This window comes from Tupaia chinensis, unplaced genomic scaffold, assembly GCF_000334495.1.
Source record: "Tupaia chinensis unplaced genomic scaffold, TupChi_1.0 Scaffold139484_1, whole genome shotgun sequence".
In the NCBI taxonomy this organism is placed as follows: domain Eukaryota; kingdom Metazoa; phylum Chordata; class Mammalia; order Scandentia; family Tupaiidae; genus Tupaia; species Tupaia belangeri.
In genome coordinates, this window is record NW_006199369.1 from 752,036 (window position 1) to 774,915 (window position 22,880).

The 22,880-nt window shown below is 38.1% G+C and overlaps 1 protein-coding gene across 1 annotated transcript in view; it reads left to right on the plus strand.

The window, feature by feature from the left end:
• Positions 1-22,880, plus strand: part of ABCA13 (ATP binding cassette subfamily A member 13) — a 500,786-nt gene that overhangs the window by 277,188 nt on the left and 200,718 nt on the right.

A 22,880-nucleotide genomic window follows, 5' to 3' on the forward strand; every position in this document is an offset into this window, starting at 1 on the left:
GAAAGAGCTATTATTATTATTTTTAAAATTTCTTTGAGGAATATCTCTAGTAGTTTGTTTGGAATTGCATTGAATTTGTAAATTAATTTGGGTAGAATTGATATTCTTCCAATCTAGGAACATGGGATGTTTTTCACTTTTTGTATTATTTTCAATTTTTTTTTCCAGTTTTTCAGTTTTCCTTATAGAGGTTTTTCACTTTTTTGGTTAAGTTTATTCATAGGTATCTTATGTGTGTGTGTGTGTATGTGTGTGTGTGTGTGTGTGTGTGTGTGTGTGTGTGAGAGAGAGAGAGAGAGAGAGAGAGAGAGACCATTTTAAATGGGATTGCTTTCTTCAATTCTACCTCAGTGTGATCATTGTTCATTTACGAAAACTATAGACTTTGTGGATTTTGTATCCTGACATTTTACTATATTTTATCACTTCCAGGAATTTGTTTGTGGATTCTTTTGAATTTTCAATGTATATAATCATGTCATCTGCAAATAGAGATAATTTCACTTTCTCTTTTTTTCTATTTAAATGTCTTTTACTTTAGTCTTTTGTCTGATTGCATTGGTTAAGACTTCCAATTCTATACTTAAAAGGAGTGGAGAAAGTAGAAAGCCTTGTCTTGGTCCAGTTTTTAGTGGAAAATTTTCAGCTTTTCCATTCCTGCATTCAGTCAGTATGATGTGAGCTATGACTTTTATTTTAATGCTGATTTTTCTGAGAGTCTTGACCATTGAAGGGATGTTTTATTTTATCAATGCTCTTTTGGCACTGATTGATATTATCATGTGTTTTTGATCTTTCCTTCTGTTATTGTGATGTATTACATTTATTGTTTTGCATATGTTGAACCACTCTTGCATCCCTGGAATGAAGCCTGCCTGGTCATGACATATTATCTTTTAAATGAATCGTTCAATATGATTTGCTAGTATCTTGAGAGTTTTTGTATCCATATTCATTGAGGAGATTGGTCTGTAGTTTTATTTGTTTCTTATATCCTTGTCTGTTTTGGAGATTAGAATGTTGGAGGTTTCATATCATAAATTTGGGAAGGTTCTTTCCTCTTGGATCTTTCAAAAATAGTTTGAATAGAATTGGGGTTAACTCTTCTCTAACATTTTGTAGAATTCAGAAGTGATGTCATTGGAACCTGGGCATTTCTTTTTTGGGAGACTATTATTGATTCAATCTTATTACTTGTCATTGGTCTATTCATCCTATGTTTTCTTGATTCAATCTTCGTAGATTATATGTGTCCCCAAATTTGTCCATCTCATCTAGGTTTTCTTGTTTGGTGACATATAATCAGTCATAGTATTTTCTTATGATCTTTTATATTTCTGATATGTCTGTGGTAATAATGCCTGTTCCATTGCTGATTTGATTTACCTAGTTCCTTTCTCTATTCTTGATTAGTCTAGCAAAAGGTGCTCAATTTTGTTATCTTCTCAAAGAACCAGCTTTTGATTTCATTTATTTTCTGTATGATTCTATAATTCTCTATTTAATTTATTTACACTCTAATCTTTATTATTTTCTTCTGATAATTTCAGTTTTTTTGTATTGTTGTTCTTTTGATTTTTTTGTTGTTTTTCCAGTTCTCTGAGACATGTCATTAGCTTGTCTATTTACCACCTTTCAATTTATTTTCTTATGACCACTAATTGCTACGAAAATCTCTCTTATGACTGTTTTCATTATGTTCTATAGGCTATAGAAGCTCATGTGCTCATTGTCATTGGTTTAAATACACCTTTTGATTTTAGTCTTTATTTCTTTGGTGGTTGCAAAGTCATTCTGGTGTAGTTTGTTTAGTTGTCATGTGTTTGTCTAGTTTTACTAGTTCTTTTTGCAGCTAATTTCAGGTTCAATTCCAATGTGGTCAAACGGGATGATGGATATAATTTTCATACCTTTGAATTTTTAGAGATTTGCTTTGTGCCCTATCATGTAGCTGATCTTTGAAAATGTTCAATGTGGGTGTGAGAAAAATATGTATTCTGTAGTTGTTTGGTGAAATGTTCTATAGTATCTGTCAAGTCCATTTGATTTATGGTATAGTTTAGATCCTGTATTTCTTTGGTTATTTTTTGTCTAGAGGATCTGTCCAGAGGAAACAGTGGGGTGCTGAGTTTGCCAGTGATTAGCGTGTTGCAGTCTATCTTTCCCTTTAGATCTAGCAGTCTTTCTTTCAAACATTTTTGTACTCCAGTTTTGGGTGCATAACTATATGTGTTATATTTTCTTGGTAGATTAACCCTTTTAGTACTATACAGTGTCCTTCTTTATCCTTTCTTATAGTGTTTGTCTTAAGGTTTATTTTGTCTAGTATCAATATCATGACTCTAGCCTTCTTTTGATTTCAATTTGCATGAGATATGTGTTCCCAGCCCTTTAGTAGTTTGTCTATTTATGCCTTTATCAGTGAAGTACATTCTTCTAAGCAGCATTTTCTTGATCAATTCAACTAGTCTGTGTCTTTTAATGGGCTAATTTAATCTATTACATTCAATATTATTAGTGGTATTTGTGGACTTATCCCCATCCTTTGGTTAGCTGTTTTCTTAGTTATTTTGAGTTCTTTTATTTCTGTTGATCTCTAGTTTTTCTGATATATTGGATCACTGGAAATGTCATGATGCATTTCTATGCATTTTTGCATGCATCGTGACTTTTCCAATGACTCAATTGTACTCCTTTTAGTACTTCTTGAAAAAACTGATCTGGTGTGGGTAAATTCTTTTAGGTTTTGTTTATCTGAGAATGATTATATTTTTTCTTTCCATTTGAAGGATAATCTTGCTGGCTATAGTATTCTTGGTTTAAGTTGTTTTTCTTTTGATGTTTTGATTCTGTCTCCATTCCTTGCTTCCATTGTTTTAGTTGAGAGGTCTGACATTAGATTAATAGGATAACCTTTGTAATTAATTTGACATTTCTCTTTTCATTTTAGAATCTTGTCTTTGTCTTTGATTTTTACTAATCTGGTTATGTTTCAGGGGGAGGATCTTCTTATGTTGATATTATTTGACTTTCTTTGTATTTACTGTGTCTGGATGTCTGAATGTTTCTCTAGATCTGGAAAGGTTTCTCCAAGTATTCTATGAAATAGGTTTTCTATGCTCTTGGCAGATTCTTCACCTACAGGAATTCCAATTATTTGCTTATTTGGACATTTTTAGGTATCTACTATTTCCCGTATGTATGCCTCATTTTTTGGTGGTTGTTATTATTTCATTCTATTCAGTGGTTTTGTTTAAGTTAGAGGCTTTGCCTTCTAGATCAGAAGTCCTATCTTCTGCGTGATCTAGTCTGCTACCAAAACTTTCAAGGAAGGTTTTGATTTGTTGAATTACAGTCTTCTTCTCTAGAAGTTCTGCTTGATCTTTTTTATGGTATCTATCTCTTTATGTAGTTTCTCCTTCAAGTCACGGAATTATTTTCTCATCTCTTAGAGTTGGCTTTCTGTTTCCTCTTACATCTCATTGAATTTAGTTATAATAAATATTCTGAATTACTTTTTTGATGTTTCAGTGATTTCCTCTGTTTTCTTCACTGGTGGAGATGAGTTACTGTGTTCTCTTAGGGGTCAATGTTTTCTGATTTTCTTATAGTTTCTGAGTATCTGCTGAGATTTTTTGCTCTTTGGCGATGTATTCATTCTTTCTAATTCTTTGGTGCAGGTCTCTTAACTGTGTGCTTGTGTGCTTCCCTTTGTTGTGAATTAGCTCTGTGCCAGTTTCCACCTTCTACTGCTGTAGGTGGCAGTATAGTAGCCACAGTGGGATTATTTTGGTTCAGATTTAGAGAGGAATTTCTCACTTTATTTTTTCTGGTGGGTTCAGTGTGGAGATAGGATTCCTCTGGGACCTCACAGTGTTCAGATGCTTGGCTCCTATACCTCTGTAGTCCCTATGTGGGGGAGCACTGAGGGGGCTAAGCAACAAAGTGAGAATGTAAGGTGTGTGGACTGAATCAGTCGCTCTTCCCGGATTCTAGACTGGGCAGGGAGCTTTACCTGGAGAATGACTGCAAGGATGCTTGTTTTCCCTCTGCTCCTTCTTCTTCTCAAATTTTTAATTTTGATGAAGTCCATCTTAATTTTTTTCCTCTTGTATTGCCTGTGTTTCTGGTGCCATATTTTAAAAATATATATTGGCAATTACAATGTCTTAAAACTTTTCTTCTATGTTTCATTTTAAGAACATTATAGTTTTAGCTCTTATGTGTAGGTCTTTTAACTATTCTAAATGAAATTGGTATATCATATATAATAAGGATACACCATTATTTTCGTTTATTTATATTTTAGGTTTTTGCCAAACGGTATGGTGTGCTCACCAAAGAGAGATAGTGAAAGGGAAAGTGAGAAATCACCCCCTGGGGGGCATGGCCATATGGCAGTCCCTTCTCTTCCATTCTCCTCCTGGGATGTTGGGCACGTACGTACATAAGCCCCATGTGGTTTTCAAGGCATGAGGTCTGGTACTTGAACTTTGGTTGGCCATGTGAGAATCTGGTGCTTTAACCACTACACCACCGGCTGGCCCCCTAAGTTTAATATGAATATCTACTATTCTCCATACCATTTGTCAAAATGACTCTTTCCTATTGACTGGCTAGCACCTTTGTCAAAAATAAGTCAACCATATACAGAAGAGTTTATTTCTGGGCTCTCTATTCTATCTTATCAGTTTATATGTCTGGCTTTACACCAGTGTCTCACTGTTGTGATTGCTGTAGCTTTGGATTACTATGATCATTTGTGTAGAAATTAGAATTATGAATTCTTCAACTCTGTTCTTTTTCAAGATTGTTTTACCTGTTCAAGACCCCCTTAAATTCACCGTTAGGATAGCTATTTCTATGTCTACCAAAAAATGTCACTGGAAACTTGTAAAGACTTGCATTGATTAATTTAGATAGTTTTGGGTAGCATTGACATCTCAAAAATATTTTCTTTTAAAATATGAATATAGAACTCTTTCCATTTATTTGTGTCATCTTTTATTTCTTTTGGTAATGTTTTGTAGCTTCTTGTGTGCAAATTGTTTACCTTTCTCTCTTCTGATTTCTCCTGGCCACTTCTAAGTGTTTTAGTTTCTTAAAGAGTCTCACCCCAGCTTCACCTCAGCACCTTAAATATTCTGTTTTATTCCTCATCCATAATCTTTTGCCCTAAGCATCCTTCTGTCTGCAATCCTCCTCCAGTTTTTACTTCTATGGTGTCTGTGGTTTTCGACTTCAGATCTGAACTGTGCTTGCATTCCTATATGATCTCCAGGTCAGGTGAGGCAGATCCTAGTCCCTTGAGCAGTGCATAGCTAGGACAGAATTTTCAAAACAATTTCCATTCTATTCTTTTTGTCCCAATGAAGAGATCCAGGAATTTGTTCATTTTCATGTGACCCTACCACTATAAGGAAAAGGTGGGGCAAAGTTGAATGAGAACACATTTCCTACCATTTCTTGTGTGTTTTTTTCTTTTTTCTCCTCACCCTCCCTCCTCCTGTTCCCCTTTCTTCTCCTGTCCCTCCTCTTCCTATTCCACCTTTTCTCCCTCCTCCTCTTTCTCCTGATTTACCTTCTTCTCTACTTTCCTTCTCTTCTTCAAGTTTTCTTGGTTGGTGTCGCTCGTTGACTAATTTCCAAAGCTCCTATAAAATTTGTGTCATTCTGTAGTTGTTCATTTGCTGTCTCCATGGAGAAATGTGACCCTGAAGGTCCAAATCTGTCATTTTGATGATGTCACTCTAGTCTCTTAATAATTTTCAGGGGTCATTTTTGTGACTGGAGGCTAGGACCTTTTCACCTCTTCAAAGTTTTAGTTAAGATTGTGCAGTCATACACTCCACCTTTTCTTGCTGCCATGTTATCAGTAGCTAGTTTTTATTGACTTTTACTACTTTTTCTTTTTTTAATCCATTAAAGCTGATACTTTTCAAAATCACCAGTTTCTGGGTTTTTTTGTTTGCTTTTCTTGTTTGTCTGGCTTTTTAAAACGTATTTTTCCTCAATTAGTCTGTCTTATCTCCCATTCTACTATAAATGTCAAGAAGAAATCAAGAAGCATTTTCAATTCTTTTGCATCTCCTTAGCTAAATACTCAGCTTCATCGTTTACAGGTTCTGTTTTTCACGTAACTGCAGGAAACAATCTTGCTAAGTTTTCTACCACCACATGACAGAGATGTCCTTCTTCCAGCTCTTCATAACAGTCCCCTCACTTCCTTATGAACCCTCATGGGCATGTTCTGCAAAGATCAGATTTCTGCAGACTCTCTGCTTTTGGAAATTTAGACTTTTCTCTCATGCTTTTCAGAGGCCTTCTGTCTCTCTGCCCACTCTGATTTCAAACCATGCCTACATTTTTAAGTATTTGTTACAGCAACTCTACAATTCTGACTATGAAATCTATATCAGTTTTCTATGCTATTCTGAAATTGCCATCAGTGTAGCAGATTAACACAGTATCCCACTCATTTCTGTATGTTGGAGGTCTGGGTACAGCACAGCTGGATTGCCTGTTCATGGTCTCACAAGACTGAAATGAGGGTGTCGTTTGGACTGCATCCTCATTTAAAATTCAGGATTCTCTTTTAAGTTCATTTTGGTTGTTGGAAGAATCCAGTTCCTTGAAGTTACAAGATTGATCCCCCCATTTTTTGACTGGCTGTCTTTTGGGAATTGCTTTCAAGTCTTAGCCATGTGTTCCTCTCAGAACTAGCAGTTTACTTCTTGAAAATGAGCAGGACAATATCCACTTTGATTGATTTAAAGGCATCCCATGAAAAATCTTAATATGCAAAATATCTTCACCTTTACCATATGATAGAGTGTAATTGTGGAAATGATAGCCATTATATTCAAGGTCTCATTCACATTCAAAGGATGGATTTGATAGGGGTCTGATCCTGTCACCTGATACTCTTCATATTTATTTGACATTGAATTTCCTCTTTTGGCTCTTGCTCACATTTCTCCATGAATTGTTAAAGAATAATATCTTAAGCTTATTTTAACCACATAAACTGTGTATGTCTTATAGTTAATGATTCAACTCTTAGTTACACTCATATTTTTTAAATAAACTTATTTATTTTAATATATTTACTGTACATCATCACAGCATACAAAATGAGATTTTCCATCCAGGATATACTATATATTGGATTAATCAAGGATATTACCATACCTGTTATCATCAATGAATAATTTTTCATTTATTTCTTAAATTTTTTTCTTTTCTTTTTGAGTCTCTACTTCTCACCCTCTGCCATTTCCCACCTTCCTCCCATACTGTCTCTGATATCTACAGTTGCTTTCCATGCCTTCCCCCTCCTACATTTTATTGAGTCACAAAATATCTTAATTAATTTAAATACTTTCAATATCAAGTTCAGCTGATATATACATATCTATGAATACATGTCTGACTTTAGGCATTAAGCTCAGTGAGTAGAATGAACATACAATAATGTAACACCCAACTGAGGCTATATAGCTTACTGTGGTCATTAAATAGTTATTTTTATATGTATTATTAATTTCAAGAAAAGCAGTTTTAGCTTTAATAAATCAAAATAAAAATGTTAAGAACAATCTGGTTAAGATTTAAACCCAGGAAAAAGATTAGGATTCCATTCAAATAGTAGATAGATGAACCGATCACAGCTCAAGAGAAGACAAAAAGCCTTAAATCTGGAAAACAAAGCATAGAAAAAAATCAGTTATGTTTTAGTCAAAAGTCATAAAATTCTGTTTCACCAGTTCAGTGCCATGTAATTTGTCTCTCTTCTGTTGTGGTTCAATCTTTTTGTTTAAATTCTGGAAGGTCACATTAATTCCCTAACTCTAAATGAGGTGGAGTTTTACATGCTACACACCTATGTAACGATCACACCTACTGAATACAATATTTTCAGCACATCTGTAAGTGATGTCTTTCTCTAAGTCATACCCTCTCTGCAAGGTAATTCTATCACCATAGAATAATTATTTGCTGTTTTCAATCTTTCTATTTTTCCTTAGAGGATTTTTTGCTAAGGGCTCATGCACTTACCAGAGAGACAGAGAGAGACAAACAGAAAGCAAGAACCCCTGTCCCCCTGGGAGGAGATGGCCACACCACAGTTCCTTCTCCTCCATTTTTCTCTCAGGATTTTGAGCATACATGTACACGTGCCTGGCATGAGTTTCAAGTCACTGGGTCTGAGACTCAAACTGCAGTTGACCATTTGGGAGTCCAGTACCTTAACCATTTATGCTACTTGCTGTCCCCACTGTTTTTAATCTTTATGTTAGGCAAATCATATGGTATATACAAGAGTCTATGACTTTTCTCTCTTTTTTTGTCTCTGCCATCCATGTTATTGCTCATGTAATTTTTTTTTTTTTTTTTTAGGTTTTTGCCATAGGGCACAGAGACTCACCAGGGAAAGACAGAGAGAGACACTGAGAGGGAAAGTGAGAACCTCCCCCTTTGGGGAAGGAACTGGCCATACTGCAATTCTTTTTCCTTGATTCTTCTCTTGGGATTTTGGGCATATACATACATGTGCCTGGTGTGATTTTCAAACTGCTGGGTCTGGGACTTGAACTGTAGTCAGCCTTGAGGAAATCCAGTTGCCTTAACCACCATACCCCATGCTAGCCTGGCTCCTGTAATTTTGATGTAGTAATATTCTTAATTTATCTCTATGCTTTACCATTCATATAGAAACTGCATTTTAACTGAATATACACATTATTTTCTCTTTCATTAATGCATTTTTCCTAAAGGTTTAATTTCTGACGATTCATTTCGCTCAATATATATTGATCAATTTCATATGTATCAATGTATCTAAAGAAACTATGGTTATTAAATTCTCATAAACATTTTGTCATTATAAGCAGGATAATCCACACTGAAAATTTATTGTTTCTCTAATGCTCCTTGATCTATGATGGATTACTTCTTGATAAACCCATCATAAGAGAAAATTGTCTTAAGTGAAAAATGCATTTAATTGGCTGAGTCTACTAAATGTCATAGTTTGGCCTAGCTCACCTTACACATGCTTAGAAACACTTATATTAGCCTACAGTTGGGCAAAATCATCTAACACAAAGCCTATTATGTCCAATGAACTGTTGACTATCTCATGTAATTAATTAAATATTAAATGCTGTACTGAAACTGAAAAACAGAATGTCTGTATAGGTACTCAAAGGATGGTTTCTATGGAATCTGTATTATTTTGTGTCACCTGTATTTTTTGTACCAATTGTAAACTAGATTGAGCTAAAAGGCACTAGTGCTAAGTAAGACTGAACATAAAACATGTTATTTTCTTGAAGTCTCCAGGTCTATCAAAAAAAGGTATCCCTTGGACTCTTTAATATTCTCTCTCCTCCTTGCCTTCTGACTCAGATCTCCTTCTGTATAACTCTAGAGGGTGACAGTCACACTTTAGTCTAAGTGAATGACACCCCACTCAGGAGATATATAATTACCATGTGCTTCTTCCTTATTTTCCTAATCAGGATCAGGAATTACAATTACATTAAAAATCTGGATGACAAATCATTGAAAGTTGAGGACGGTCTGTAAATCCCCTTCATTATGTTTATACATCTGTTTTGAAAAATTAGAACTCCATGTCCTGAATTTGGAAGACATCATGGAAATCCACATAAATATGGTTGAAATAAAGCATGCATAATAAAAGCTAATGCCAAGTGAAAAAGTAGTATTCTGAAATTAAGAATAAAAACATTGAGAAAAAAATTACCATTGAGAAATATAATCATATTATTATTAATTTTATTTTATTGTTCAAATTACAATGTTTGGAACTAGAATATATCATTTAAAATCTATTTAAATATTTTATCACTAAATAACAAGTGAGTCCAAAGTGCTTTAAACCAAATTTGGCATGAGATTGCCTGCATAGGCCAATTTTGTTATGTTTTGCAAAACCTCACATAAAACTCAACGTGAGGCTGTACGTAAGTCACATTTAGGTTACTTAGTAGATACGAGTTTATCCAATGTTAGATCAGGAGAGTGGAAAAAGCATGTATTAATGTCTTCAAAGTGAAGTGATTTAGCCTTTTTTTTCCCTTTTCTTTTTTGGTGTGATCTATGCTAGAGAAATGCAATTTCTAGAATACTCACTTAGAAAAGCCTTTCTCCTTCTAGCAGTGCCCTGGAAGGTTACTCTTTTGCTATTGATTCCTCCTTCCTGTACACCTGCCTGTGGGTGCCCCCTCCATACACACACCATATGTCTTCAGAAATAGTCTTCCAAGGGTTAGCTCTCAAATAACTCACTCTTTGCTCCTGTGAGAGATTGATGAGGGCTAAATAAAATATAAAATATATACTTTTTAATCATAGGGGCCCTGGCAGTGCCATAGAAATGAGTTATGGAGACTGATGTCTGGAACTGCACATTTGTCCTTGTCCCTGTGCTGCAGGATGTGGAAGTCATGCCTTCGTGGAGAAGGAAGCTAGTTCCCAGCTGCCCAAGTGAATAGGACACTATGGTAGACACTTGGCTTGCAATCACATATTCTTGCTTGATCCTCCCCCCATTTGGGAACCAGCTTTCCTCTCCCTTTTGGATGAGAAGACTGAATAGAGGGTAGGAATCGAGTCATCTTACTTAACACTGTGTTCACAGTACCTTTTCACAATATATGTGCAATATGTATTTCCTGCCTGACTCATTGACAAGATGAATGAATAAGAGGACCTTCATGTGTGGCCCTCATCTGAAGGCAGTTGACCGACCATATGACCTACCCTGGGCTCACTTGTTACCAGATATCATGCCTCTGGAGAAGCAGACCATGTGCCCTCCTGGTGCCTCCACCCTGATGCACCTTTGTCCTGGAGGTATGTTCATGATACAGTTTTAAGAGAAGGGACCTTTTAAAAGACAGTTCAAAAACTCCAGGATACTCATTAAAAGGGCATATTCTCAATTTGCACAGTTTTTTTATTCCAAAGATTTAGGCATTAATGTCTTTACAGGAGCACTCCTTAATTCCTTTGACTTTGGTGATCTGTGGTCGCTACCACGACAAACTCTTTTTCAGCTCACGATCACAGATCCATGTAATTCTGAATAAATTTGGGAAACATGGTAGTTTTTTTGTATAAAGTTTTGCCACAGCTTTTAATTTCTTTTTCTTTTTCTTTTCTTTCTTTTTTTTTTTTTTAAGAAATTTCATTCTCCCCCATCCATCTAATATGAGACTGGGACATTTAACATTTAAGGTTCATTTAAATATTCAGCTCTATGGTTTGTCAGGACCACTTTACCTAAAATTTGTCTCTTTTTTTTCCTCTTACAATTTGCACCTTTGTATTTCATTCCTAATTGCTACTTCTTCTGATGATGGAAAGTGATTTTATCAGTGATTAATGTGAAGGGTCTGCACTCTCTCTTTTGCTTTTTAAAACACTCCTATGTGCACAACCCCTCCTGTGTGGGGCTGCCATCATTCTCTGCCTCTTCAAAGAGCCTTTCCAGATTCTGTGTGTTTCCTCGCTGCTATCGTGGTGTCACACCCAGAGTACTGTCTTTTCTGCTTTGTCCACATTTCCTTGAACTTCAAAAACAGCCCTCCCTGTAAGCAAAGTGGGGAGGGCATGTGGCTGCTGCCAATTATTCATGCCAAAGAAGGTTTGTTTTCCATATTAGGTACAATCAGCAGAGAGCTAGCAGCAGGGTGCTGTGCAGAAAAGAGTCTGCCAAGATAAAATGAAATTGAAATAGACTTGGGCTGGATAAATGCTAGTGGCAGGGGGGCGGCCGCAGACACCTACGTTCTGGGGCGGGGGGGCAACTTCTGTCAGGGGCAGTGGGGAGTTGAAAAAGTGTATAAAGCTGTAATTCTTGCAGCCATGCAGATCAGCACTGCCAAAGAACGCTCTGAAAGTTGGCAATGGCTGGTTCCAATCTTCGTTTCCTGAATTGGAATAGCATCTCCACGTGAAATATGTGACAAGGGATGTGCTTCACTCATCTTGCCACAGAAGTAATCCTCAACAACTCAGATAGTGTGGATAGGGCTAGTTCTGGGCTGTCTTCCCTGACTTATGTATCTCTAGGCAGCTAGAGATAAATGAGCCCTTTAGGGCTTCTCTAATCCGTCTCAACACTCCCCTCTCTGGGGCTCAGGAGGGATGGGAGAACACCTGGAACTGACTTCCTCAATTCTATCTTCCTCCCAACTGCCTCAGTCTCATTCTCTCCTCCCTAGTGAATGTAGGTGCCTTGACATATTGCAAGTAGCTATATTTACCTCTCTTAAGACTACAGCACAGAGTCATGACTGTGCTTGGTCATCTCCTTTAACTTCGTTCTTTATACTTTGAAAATCATATTGAAATGGAGCTATTACTGGTTATTTGAAAATGACTCTTGTCTGAGGCGCACTATGCATAGCTGTCAGAACAGCAAGTGGAGGGGCTAGCAGGTGGTATGAAGGTTAAGACGCTGAATCCCATATGGCCAACTCCGTTATTTGAGTCCTGGACTTAGTGGCTTGGAAATCATGCCAGACACGGATGTGTGTGTTCCAAAATCCAATGAGAAGACTGGAGGATGGAGTAGAAGGGATTGTGGTATGGCTTTGCCCCTGAGGATGCTGCTTTCTCTCTTTTTCTTTCTTTCTTTTTTTCTTTCTTCCTTTCTTTCTTCCTTTCTTTCTTTCTTTCTTTCTTTCTTTCTTTCTTTCTTTCTTTCTTTCTTTCTTTCTTTCTTTCTTTCTTTCTTTCTCTCTCTCTCTCTCTCTCTCTCTCTCTCTCTCTCTCTTTCTCTCATGAATGTGCATGCCCTATAGCACAAACTAAAACTAAAAAAAATCAAAAACAAAATCAACAAATGAAATCAGTGGTGAAAGGAACTAAAGGAAATGTGTACGAGGTATTATGTTTTCTGTGTAGGAAAATAATAGAGCTAGGAGAGAAGGAAGCCTCAGCTCTGTAAAGTGATAGATACACAAGGATACTGAACACATTTGGTCAGTGACCACCCAGTCTTTCATTCAGAAGACCCCATGAGCATCTCATTGGCATAGGAGAGGGTGCTTAAAGATGAGGCTAACAGGATGAATACATTTCAACTCCTTCTGGTTACAAGGGCCTCATCTCAAATGAAGAACACAGATGAATGGAAAGGGCATGAACATAGGGCTCAGGCAGAAGAGAGAATGAGATCGGAGGGAGGTTTTGCTTCTTTCCTAGTTCTACTTCTTGACTCACCATGTGCCAGATGCCACCCAAGGGCCCACTATGTGGATGTTTCCTAAAGGAGCTGTTTGAGCTGGTCTTCAAGTCCACATGGCTGCCTCTTGCACACCTTCCTCCAGATGTGATCAAAATAGAAACCAAAAACAAGAGCACATGACTGGAGAGCAGCGAAGCATCCCTAATACCATCTCCCTAACCCCCAGTTAGAACTGCGAAGGGTGATCAGGTTAGGAAACCTAGGCCGTTTGGCGATGGCAGAAAGTCCTGACTTGGTGCACTTAAGAGAAACCTGAATTCTGAGTTTAGGTGACTTGCCCAGAGAGTAAAAGTGACACGTTAGTGACACAGCTAAGCTGAATCCCCACTTCTCTGAATGTCAAATCACTGTCTTTTCCAGGCAGATGTGAGCAAGTACGCTTTATTTCTCTTTCAATTATTTAAAAACGTAAGTTGGTGTAAGAATGACCCTATTCTAAAGTTAAATCCTCATTGACACTTTTGACTAAATAAATATAGCTTCCACTTAGTAGCATCTTTTAAGACTTAAACAGATTAATGTTGATTTTTTTAACATTTATTTAACTGAGATCAGCCCTGTAGCACAGTGGTTAAGAACTGTGCACTGGGAGTTGGATCTCACATGGCCTACTGCAGTTTGGCTCCCGACCCCGGTGGCTTGAAAATCATGTGTTTTGTGTGTTTGTGCACCTGAAATTTTGACAAGAGGGAGGAATGGAGGAAAAAGGACTTTGGCATGACCCTGTTCCAGGGCAGGGAAGACTTTCAGCCTTTCTCTTTGGCAGTTGCACATGCCCTCTGGAAATAAAAACAAAACAAACAAACAAACAAAACCCCAAAGTATACAGAACTAAGTTACAGAAACCTAGCATGATTTTAAAATGTATGTACGTCTGGGGACCAACAGGTGGCATACTGTTGAAGGTGCTCTCGTATCGTTGACCTCAGTTTGAGTCCTGGCCAGAAGGCTTAAAACTCACACTGGGTGTGTGTAGATGTGTGCCCAAAATCCCAAGAGAAAAATGGAGGAGAGGGAATTGTGGTGTGACCATCCCCCTAAGGGATAGTTTCTTACTTTCTCTCTTTCTCTGTGTCTCTAGTGAGTGCACACATCCTATAGCAAAACTCTCTCTCTAAAAAAATTTGTATATGTCTGCTATCACTTTTAGTAATTAGAAATAATTGTATTTAGGGTTTTATATTATATTATTAGTAAGTACACAAGTGCCATAAAAGCAATATTTTCCTGAGGCCATCAAGTGGTGTGGAGATTAAGGAGGTTGGATCCCACAGAGCTAATTCCATGATTTGAGTCCTGAACCTGGAGATTTGTAAATCATGCTGGGGCATGTGTGCATGAATGCCCAAGATCCTGAGTAGCATGGAGGTGAAGGGATTGTGGTGTGGCCATCACCCCTGGGAAGTAATTTCTCACTTTCCCTCTCTTTCTCTCTCCAGCAAGCCCACATGCCCTAAAACAAACAAACAAAAAAATAGAAAGGAAGAAAAAGTATTTTTCTGTTTTCCTTTCCTGTGTTCTCCTCTCCATTTTCTTTCCTATTTCCCTTCTTCTTCCCTCTCCTTTCATCCCGGCTTTTCTCCTTTTCTCCTCTCTCTGTTTCTCCTTTTTCCTGATCTCCTGCTCCCCTCCCCTCCTCTCTTGTTCCTTAAAAGAGGACATTTGATTTTGTTGGTTTTCTTCTTATGAGAACACAGATGGTATGAATAAGACAATTTAGTAATGATTTATATAAATGTTATACAACATACAATAGTTTTTACCAGCACGAAGACTAAAGACCACTCCATCTAAGCTTTTTGTTTTATAAATGGAAAAACAGATAATTAGCTCTTCACAATGTTCACTGGGCCTGGGTAAACCAGGGCTGGAATTTGGCGTCTTAACTCCTGGTACTAGATCACATGGCTTCTTCTAGAGATGTTTACAGAGTTCGTACCCAACGGTGAGGTGTCTGCTTATTGAATTCTCAGTGTATTTCTCAAGGAAACCTACAGCATTGCTAGGGTGCCATACAGCTCACCGGTTCTCTTTCACTGGGCTGATTTATGCCTTTTCATGTGTACTAAAGATTTTGGAAGCCAAGAATATGATGGAATGCAGTAGAAAATTTCTCTCTCACACCCTTCCCTAACTGGCTTAGCATAATTCTGTCTCCTAATCCTTCTCTTTGCACCACGTCCCCTCTATGACTACAGCATCTGCAACCTTTTTATTTAGAATCCCTGGCACTGGCAGTTTCCTTGAAGAAGCTCCCTCTAGCCCAACATTGCACACATTCTGCTGTGTTGATCAGACTTAACGGGCAGGTTCTGGTTACCCGTTTGGCTCTGTTATAAGACCACCATCTCTCTGAGAACTTACTCAAACCGACAACCTAGGGTGCTACCATGGTACTTGCAGTGATCAAAATTCACTGTATTTCATTTTCCCAAATTTGACTTAGTTCACAACCTCTTGTGAATTTGATTTAATCTAATACATGAAAAATTTGAACTACATTGTTTTTAAGATCCGTTTCTATAGTGACATTCTATGATCCAGTGGGTAGAGAATAATACTACTGCCTCTGCATTAAAATAATGCTGCATTTCCTGATCAAGTATACAGCCCTTACAAAATAATTATTGATTATAAGATGAATAAATATCCACCACTGAAAAAGCCCATAAAATTGTGAAGAGGAAAATTGAAGTAACCATTATCTCACCCCCAAAATCAATTTCTAAGTAAGTTGAAAAATGCTTGTACTGTCTTCACTTTTTAGACTGAAAACCCCCACTTTGTCAAATACAATCACACATCATGTAATCACAGAGATTAAGTTCTGAGAAATGTGTGATTAGTCATTTCACCCTGTGTGAACGTTGTAGTGTGTACTTCTACAAACCTGCATGGTATAGTCTATTCCACACCTAGGTTATGTGGCATCATCTCATGAACCACTGCTGTCTATGTGGTTTATTAGGACTGAACTGTCAATATGTGTTGTAGGAGAGAAGTCTATAGAGAAAAGAAATGATCTGACAAAAGGCCACTCTTCACTGAAAGTATGTATACCCAAATATTAATTTTATAGTTCAATGTTAGTATTTTTAGAAACATATGTTCATCTTATATGTGTTGTTTTGGAGCATTTTTAAATCTGATGTATTATGAGTACTTTCCCATAATTACACATGGATTATTTTATCCTTTACTTTTCTGGTTAATATATGCTGGTGATACTTTAGGTCATATTCTCTTCACCCATTATACTGAGTCACCTTCCATAGTTATGAATAAACATCTTTTTTCAAAAGGTGTTATAATTCCATCTTAAATTATATTAGTCACTTATGAAATGTAATAGCACTGTTCACATCAGTGAATATTTAGGTATATTATATCTTAAGCAAATTAATATGTTCCACTGTATGGTTGTGTCATAATTTATTCAATTATCCCATTAGACATGTAAGTTGTTTCTAAGGTCTTTTTATTATTTCTATTTTAAGTTTAATTATTTCTTTCATAAGAGAGAGACAGCACTCCCCGAAGGATCTCATGCTGTGACCACTCCAGGCTTCAGAGTTAGCCAGGATCACGGGTGTGCATGCCCAGCACACTGGTCAACCAGGGCACTAACCCTCTGACATCTAGATGGACCCAGCGTCACTTGAGCCACGTGTTACCACTGCACCTCTAAGCTAGCCCCTCACTAATATTTTATATAATATGTGAAGGTCACCTTTTCTAATACATAGTAGTTGATGAATTTCTGTTTTCTTATAATACAACTATTGGATTTGAATTAAGCAGACTGAAAAGATCTGTTTGTTAATCACAGTTAAGACTGGACATCTCTCATTCCACTAGCCGTGTATATAAAAGGACCCATTTCCTTGGACTTAATGATATTAGGTGTTAACATTACATGACTCTTGACTATACTGATGACTCTAAAACCCAAATCATTGCTGTATTTCACAGTAAGTAGTTATGTATTGGCTATTTGACAGATCTTTTACGAAGTACCTTTTAGGAACGCTGTGTGTCCATTTTTCTACCAGTGTATTTATTTTGTTTTAATTGGTTGAAGCATCTCATTTGTAATGCTTTATTTTAAGATCTTCAAGAACATCTGAAGAACTCCGAGTGTGGAGATCATATATTGGGGTACCTGTTGAGTCCTTGGTATTTGAAGCTGTTCCTCCTGAGGTGTGCATGTTTGAACAGTCACAGCCATCTCACAAACACACATGCTGAACAATCTGGGGCCTCTTCTCTAAGCATTTGATGGTCAGGATAAACGGGAATGCATAATTATGGATGTTAACTAGAGTCCTTGAATATAATTGCACTCGTAAGTCAGACAATTCATGGCAATTTGGTCGAACATTTTAATTTTATCTATTAAATTATTCATGTGAATATTTTCATAAGTTTAACCATGAATATTTGATTGGTGGTTAATTCATAACCATAAACTATCTTAGCTTTTTATTTTCCTCATTTACATCCAATTAATATATATGGGAAGGTGGAGAAAATTTATCCTTCTTAACATAAAAAAAACCTCTCCATACAGATTTATTGAGGCTGTCTGGTGAACATTTACTATGACTGAAGGTCAATGTTATGGCTGTTCTGGTGGCTTATAAATGTTCTAATAATCATTTTCATTACCTGGAGGAAAAATAAAATAAGTATATATCTTTCAACACAGGAGATGACATTCAGAGAGGCTAAGTAATTTTCTAGAAGTCACACAGTATGTTGGTGGCTGAGTTTGTATCCAATCCAGGTCTTTGTGAATTAAAACACTGAAGTTCTCCCACCCTACAGTAACTCTGAGGGTCCTCAATGAGTAAGACCAGAGGGCAACATGAGTCACCGTTCTCTGTCCAGACCTGCTCTCACGCTCACTTCATTACCAGGGCACATTGGCTGAGTCTATATCCAGTACCTGTTTAAGTCACTTATTTTGCATCATCGGATACCGCCTCTTCTCTGTCACATAAGCAGGCACTTATAGCCATTGGCTGCCATACACACACATGAGAAGGCGCACAGTTTACAGGCAGCGAAGCAGGAGTAGCTAGATGTGAATGTCAGGGGAAGCCATGTGAAGGCTAATTGGGGGGTCATGGCTTCTAGCAGACAGTGGCAATGGGCATGGTGAGGGCGTGAGCCACAAACCTACAGTTTCAAGGTTCAGGGGACCTTTCAATTCCTCTCACACCTAAACAGAATAAGACATTCTTTTTTGCTGGAGAAAAAGCTCCCTAGTCATAGGTCAGTAAAGACATAAAGCAATTATCTCAATAATTACTTTTAGGAATCCAGGGGATGGTAACCAAAAACATTTTAATTATATCAGCTTGGGTTTGATAACTCAAATAATTGTCCTGATGGATCTCTGCACGTAGTACGATGAGTTTGTGTTAGCCAGAATTACCACCTCAGAGGTTGATCAGAAAGGGTATCTACAAGTGAAAGAGTCAAATTAGTTTAGTAATGTTCCTTTTCTACCACTAAAATCTCTCTTATATGCTGACTTAATAACGCTTTATGAGGGCTCTGTGTGAATCACCATTGATAATGCATGAAGTCACTGATTCCATAGCCCAGCTGGCCTCGGAATCTCCTGGGAAGTTATAAAAACACATTTTTATCTCTGAATGGAACCCTTGGAGATTTAAATATTTTGAAGGTGAATTTTGGGAATCAGCATTTTAAAGGTTCCCAGATAAATGTGACATGAAGGCTGATTTAGAAACTGCTGCTTTAAGCACATAGTACCTCGCCCTCCTCAGAGCCCTATAGCCTGCAGTGTACAATGACATACAGTTGTATTCAAGATGCTTGGAACAAAGAGTGGCTCACATTTTGGCTTTTTTTCTAATTCACATATACATAATGAGCTATTTGGGTGATGGGAACCCCCTCTAAACATGAAATTCATTTATATTTTATATATACATTATATACATAGCCTGGAGGTAATGTTTTTAAATTATTGCCAGAGGCTGCATGCACTCACCAGAGAGAGAGAGAGACAGAGACAAAGTACACCCAAATGGGACATGGTCACAACACAATCTTTTTCCTCCATTTCTCCATTCAGTTAGGATTTTGGGGATGTTTTTCAAATTAACAAGGCCAAGCCTCAAACTGCTATCCACCATGGGGGATCTGGTTTTCAGTGCAGTGCCTCACCCCTGCATTATAAGTGTGCCCAAGCCTGAAAGTAATTTTATGCAATATGTTTATATTATGGTGTTTTGATTCAGTCTTTCTATCACCCTGTTAGCCATTTCAGCCTGTGTGTGTATGTGTATGTGTGTGTGTGTGTGTGTGTGTGTGTGTGTGTGTGTGGTGGGGGGAAGCAGACATTGACCTTCCTTGGTCCTTGATGGGTCACAGGTCAGGCATGTAATTTTCCATTTTGCTGTCATGGTGATCAAAGGTTTCAGATTTCAGAGTATTTATTTATTTATTTAGTAGAGGTTTTTGGTTTTTGCTATAGAGCATGTGTGCTTGCCAGAAAGACAGAGAGGGACAGAGAGACAGAAAGTGAGAAATCATCACCCAGGGGAATGGCCACACCACAATCCCTTCTCTTCCATTCTTCCATTCTCCTCTCAGGATTTGCCCACACGCACATGTGCCTGGCATGAGTTTAAGTCACCAGGTCCAGGACTCGAACCACAGACAACTACATGGGAATCCAGCAACAAAACCATTATGCCAACTGCTGGACCTAGATTTCAGAGTATTTTGAATTTTGGATTTTTGGGTTAGGGATACTCAACTTACTCTGCAATGTAATACATAAGTCTAATCATGTGACCTCTGGGATCAGCCAACCTCCATCCAGTACAAACCCTGTCAACCCTTCATGACTCATGTTCAGACCCTCTTTAACTCTCTCTGCCATTGGTTGCACACTCTGCCTCCTTGTAGAAGGAGTTCTTCACTGGGTACATCTCTTGCCCTGATCTTTAAACATCTGGGTTTTGTCCTCTGCCTGAAAACGCCTGCAGGTCCAACAGTTTCCTCCAAATGCCCCAGTGTTCTGCCTGTTTTCTCTTTCTCAGCATCCCCAAAACTCACCCCTCCGTCCTGACTCAGCTTTGCCCACCTCTGTCACAGCACGTCGTGACATTGTGCTGGGTCCCTTCTTTTCTGTTTTTACCTCAAACCCGATGATGTGCAGTTTTTGAGGACAGACACCAAACAGCTTAGTGCCTGCCGCTCAATGAGCCTTTGGTAAGCATCTTAGACAAATGAAGGAGTTATTTCAGAAATGCATTTTTGTCCCCAACTACGCCTTGATAGCTCTTTTCTCAATGTTATTACAAGTCATTTATCTTTCAAAATGGTAGTTTCCTTAAAAATGTTTTCTTTTGGGTCTTTGAACTTGTTTGCTGCTTTTTTATGAAGTGTTTTTCAATGCAGTATTTGTGAGCAGAACAATCAGCTCTGTACATCTGTTCTTATATAAGACCATTTTCTTGTAAAATAGTTTGCACTGAATTTTCCGCAGTACTTCAGAAGGAATCTCGGGGACCAGTTATGGACAGAGTGGACTGATCGAGCTCATGCCTCCCCTTACACCTGACTGGAGCCTGCAGTCAGCCCTGCCTCTTTTTAGGGTCTCTAATTTCTGTTCCTCACGTCGCTCTTAATGACTTTGTTTCAAACCTTTGATCTAAAGGTTTCAAGAGATTTCTTTGTGGCTGATGTTCATTCTCAAGGAAGTATGGCTTGATGGTCAATAGCTGAATGATGTCCAACTCTTGCTTTCCTTTCAAAATTTGACCTGGGACCTTTCCGATTGCTGAGGATTGTTTTCAGATGTTCTGTGTCTCACAGAGTCAGGAAGGCAGGGAATGGCCTACCAAGGCCTAATGAACTATGTGGCTGCCTCTGGGGCAGAGACCAACCGGGGCTTGCCTCTTGGCACTTTAGCTGGGATGTGGAGGCACAGGAGGGCTGCAGCTGTGGAACTAAAGAAAGGCAGGCAGGTGTGGCTCTTCCCTGAATGCCAGCCTACATGTGACCTGGGGTTTTCTCAGGAAAGAATCAAGTTTGGAGCAAAGAGGAAAATGATGGTGGGAAAAGAAGATGGGAGGAAACAGAAGAAGGAGCCCTGGATCTGAAGGTCTCTGTGGGAGAGCAGTCTTCCTAATGCACTCTTAGCCACTTCAGCCTCTCTCTTTCTGTGTGTGTGTGTGTGTGTGTGTGTGTGTGTGTGTGTGTGTGTGTCTTCCTTGGTCCTTGATGGGTCAGATTATGTGACAACACACAGTCACCGTGATAACCAGCAAAGGTGAACACAAGGTCAATTCTTTTTATCCTCGCTCATTGCTCCTCTCCCCTTAGGAGGTAGGTTGGAGAGCAAGCCATGGCAGCACTTCGCTCACTCTTACCATTTCATGCTATGGGTAATTGCCTTGTATTTAATTCTAGAGCAGGGACACATGATGGCCCAGAGTTGATCATTTAAAAAAAAAGTTATAGTTTTTAATTGACATATAGTAGTTGTATGTATTTATGGAGTATAGTGTGGTTTTCTAGTACATGCGTACTAGATGCAACGATTAGATCAGGGCACTGACCACCCACCGCCTCAAACATGGCATTGCTCTGTGTTGTACGCATTCGAAGCCCTCTCTTCTCACTAGTGTGAAGTATATATTGACTTGTTAATTTTAGTCACTCTACTGTGCTATGGTCCTCTAGACTCATTTCTATTACCTAAGTGCAATTTTAGATTTAGTACCAGATTTGGCCTATTCAGTACATAAGGATGCTTTTTGAAAAGTAAAAAGAAATATATGTATTTATTAGTTTATTTTGTGGAGTAGAGGTACAGCTTTCCATAGCATGCATAGAATGTATAATTATCAAATCATGGATATATACATATTTATCTTCAACATTAAACATTACATTGTAGTGTGTACATTCAATAATAATTCTATTAGTTTCTCTTTCTTTTCTTATTTTTGGAAGTGCATACTGAATTGTCAGTGATGGCGCATTTCATTCTGCTGTGGGGCACCCATTCCATAACTCATACCCCTTGCATACATGCGTTCTTGCATGTGTCAATCACCCTCCACCCCTACTTGCTTTTCCCATCTCTGGTATCTACCATTACTCAGTCTACTTCTTGCCCAAAAAGTCCTTTAGTTTCCTTCATATTTAGATATATCCAAACATTCAGATATTTGTATATGTTAACCAGAGACATAGATGTATAATATTTTTATTTTTTAGTTTGTGAATTTTTTTATTCCTTGAGAAAGAGGAAAAGACAGAGAGACAGAGAGACAGGCATCCTTAAGAGGGTCTTCACAGGGTAACCCACCGCAAGCTCAGCTAGCTCAGATCATGAGCACATGTGTGCCACATGTGTTTAGGGAGGTGTCTAGGACTGAACTCAGACCTTCCGACTTTGGCGTGGAGGGACATTCATGACCACCGAGCTAGTCCACAATGTGGGGTCAGATGTGCCATATTCCTGTGGCTACGTTGGGCCACCTAGTGATCAGGGATGGGGCCTATAGAATTAGGGGTGTTGGGAAGCCCACTACACCTGCTG